Raw genomic sequence first — 3,595 nt, forward strand, 5'->3', positions numbered from 1 at the left:
CCTAAAACAGTGTGCTTTGGTTGATGTGCTTGGGAAAACTCAGCCAGGTTACAAAGGTTAGTGTGTGTCCTCTCCCCAACGAGGGAGGGGCGGACTGGGTAACGAACTTACACTGGCCAGCTTCGGATCAGGGCAGGATGGTATAGCTCTGGGGTGCAAGGCTGGGGCGCTAGGGGGGGATTGTCTGGAGCCTCCCTATTGTTAGTTCATGAGTGGCTGGGAGAAGCATTCATGTAACTCAGCTGGGTGTGTCCCTGCCTGTGGATGGCTGTGTAAGTGCAGTACCTGCCAGAGGTCTGTGGCTTGACTCAGCATCACAGTGAGAGAGGGACACCCCAGGTTGGTGGGACAGAGGGCTCAGTGGTCCCACAGTCCAGGTTGCACCCTGGGGACCCCATCACAGGAGTTCTGTCCTTGGGCTAGTCCCAGAAAACACAGGGACTCTCAAAAGACCCCCTGGCTGGGCGGGTTGTTCGAAGCCAAGTGGACTGGCTGGCGACGCTTGGAGGAAACAGCCAAGTTCACAGATGTCCACCTCTCACTTTTAAAGAACTCTTTCCTCCTTTCTTTGTACAAGGAGCAGGCTCCCTGCTCCTTAACACAGGTTTTTATCTGCTCTTCCCGGCTTCCAGTGGCTCTCGTGTCCTAGCTGCTTGCCCCGCTAGAACCCGGGCAATGCCCCTTCCTTAAGTGGCTAGCAGCTGTAGCTCTGTCGTGGGATGAGAACATGGTGTGATGCTGTATGATTGAATATGACCATTTTTATCATTGTTTATACAAGTGCAACAACTCTTGTACAAAGTATGTCATGTCAATGGGGAAGTTACGATTTGCTAAGTATGATTATCCTGTTTATGTGTGTAACCCTTCTGCCCATCTAAGTTGGCAGCAACAAGGGCCGGGTTCTGTATCTTCCGTTTCAATAACGCAATGCAAAACCGGCTCGAGCCCCCACCCAGTGACCTGGGACATTTACATACCACCCCCTGGGTGCCTCTAAGAGGCAATACTTCCCCTCTCGCAAGCACGGAGTCTGAGTGTAACAGAAAATGTTTAATAACATGAGGTAAATGACATCAGCATTAAATTGGAAAAACACCACAAACAGGATTCATAACACAAACCATGAGCGGAAAAAACCCACCCCAGCAAGTTGGGCTGTGTCCTTTCCCTTGGGTTCTTGAAACCAGCAACCCAAGGATCACCAAAGTCCCAAAAGTCCAACAACCCCCCCCCCCCAAAGTCTCTGTCCCTGGTCAGTGCAGCCCCAGAGTTCGGGGGGCACGCAGGGTGTTAAGGGGCACCTTATGTGATCCGAGGCCGACGGGGTTCCGCCGCAGCCTTCACCACGAGCCGCTCCACTCCACCAGCTGTCCTGTGAACTGCTCCCGCCGTCCCACGAACTGCTCTGGCAGCTGCTCCACTCTGCTCACCAACCTGTGAGCCGCTCAGCTCTGCTCCACTTCAGCCATCCCTTGGGCCGCTCCCACAAGGCTCCGCTCTGCTCCGCCCACCGACCTGTGAGTCGCTCAGCTCCACTCCAACCATCCCCACAAGGCTCCACTCTGCTAGCTGCTCTGCCAGCCGCTTAGCAATATAGCTTCAGGCTCCCCCACTAGTTAACACAGCCTCAGTGATCTCAGCTCTTAATAACTTTAGCTCTTTTGTGATTTCAGCTCATGTGCTAGTGTACCATTGGCCCAAAGCAAATTCAGCTCAGCAGTCTGTAACTAGACTTCTAATGGAATCAAAGTTAGCTCTGATATTCAACAGTGTAGAGAGGCAGTAGTACAATTGGTGTTTCAACCCCTCAGAGAGGGGCCCATCCTCTCTCCCTTCACTGAGTTTTGTAACCCATGCCTCTTGTCAAGCAAGTGCTACTTAGGTAATGGTGAAGGACTCACTCAGTCCTTCTGTCATACAACAGTTCCACTGGCCTTGAGTCACAGAATCAGGGTAACAAAACTTTATTCTTCCTGCCCCAATAACAGAGAAAACTAGGGATCCCACACCAGCCAAAGTAACCACTTTGAGTTGCTGTTGTTTCATGCCAGGCGAGTGGGTGTGCCTATGCAAACAAGATCAGCCCCTGGAGTTCTTTTCCACCCTTGCCATAATTCACCACCAGATGTCAGGGTAGAGCTCATCCTGACTCTGCTTACATGTGCATGTATCATCTTTGTATCTGAAGTTACGATTATTGTCCATGGACTTGTATCTTATACAAGTGTTGTATGCTTGGGTAACACCCCTCAGGTAGAATTTGCATTAAGGCCAGACAGCTATGAGTTGATGGCCCTTCCAGGACACTTAGCTCTCACAACGGGCCAGAGAAGAAACACACCTCAGGAAGAATGTGGGCAGTGGCTGCCCTTGTGAGTCATCAAAGCATGTGACATGCTCAGGTGACCCTGGACTCCAACTTGGGCCAGTAACTTTCCACAAACTGATGCTGTGGGCTTTGTTCGGGACAGTAAAATTCCATGCACAGGGCAGAGGATATAAAAGGACCCCCGAGACAGCTCCATCTTGTCTTCATTTCTTGCTTCATTTCTCTGGACTGGATTTCTAACAAGGAAGTTCTGAACAATAAACCATGACCTCCAACCTGATTGGATGATTCCAGAGAGACGTTTGCAAGCTAGCAGTTTATTCCCTCACTGCTGTGATCCTGCTCTCTGAACACTGAAAAACCACTTGTATGTAGCTGATCTATTAACCATTTATAGCTCTTCTCCTTTTCTTTTATTATTAAACCTTTGGTTTTTAATTGCTAAGGGATTGGGAGCAGCGTGGTCATTGGGTAAGATCTGAGTTATAGATAGGCCTGGCTATGCAGCTGATCTCCTGGGATTGGAAAGACCCTGTATCTGATTAAACTGGTTTTCAGTAACCACTCATCATACAGTCCAGTGTCTGGCTGGTGACCCAAGTGCCTCAGGACACTGCATTTTGGGCTTCTTGTTACCCAGTGTGGCGAGACAGAAGTTTACTTTTGTTACTGGCTTGGTATAATCCAATGATCGAATAACCACAGTTTGGGGTGAGTCTGCCCTATTTCTCAGCAAAAACAACGAGGAGTCCTTGGGGCACCTTGGAGACTAACAAATTTATTAGGGTATATAGTTGCCCAAATAAGTTTGTTAGTCTCTAAGGTGCCCCAAGGACTCCTCGTTGTTTTTGCTGATACAGACTAACACGGCTACCACTCTGAAATATTTCTCAGCAGTTTACCCTGAATTTGGCATCCTCAGCTGTGTCCCACTGAGGCATGGTGACACATGGTCACACAGTTGACTGTTGATAGGTGTTTCACAGACTACTGCTTAGTACTCCCGGGAGGTATCCCCCTTTTACAGATGGGGAAACTGAGGCAACAGGAAAGGCTTAGTCTCTCTCAGACCGAGGTCGTACGGTCCATGCAGCAGCACAGAGTCCTGGTGCTCTCTTTCCATTGGTTTCTCTAGTGCAGGGGATCTCCCCCGATTTCAGTGGGGCTGCACCCACTTACACCAGCAGAGGATTTGGCCCAAGTCATTTAACTAGAGATAAAGCATCACTATTGATCAGGGAGCTGGGAGCAGAGAGGCCCACT

The sequence above is a fragment of the Malaclemys terrapin genome, chromosome 1, assembly GCF_027887155.1.
Source record: "Malaclemys terrapin pileata isolate rMalTer1 chromosome 1, rMalTer1.hap1, whole genome shotgun sequence".
Taxonomy (NCBI): Eukaryota; Metazoa; Chordata; order Testudines; family Emydidae; genus Malaclemys; species Malaclemys terrapin.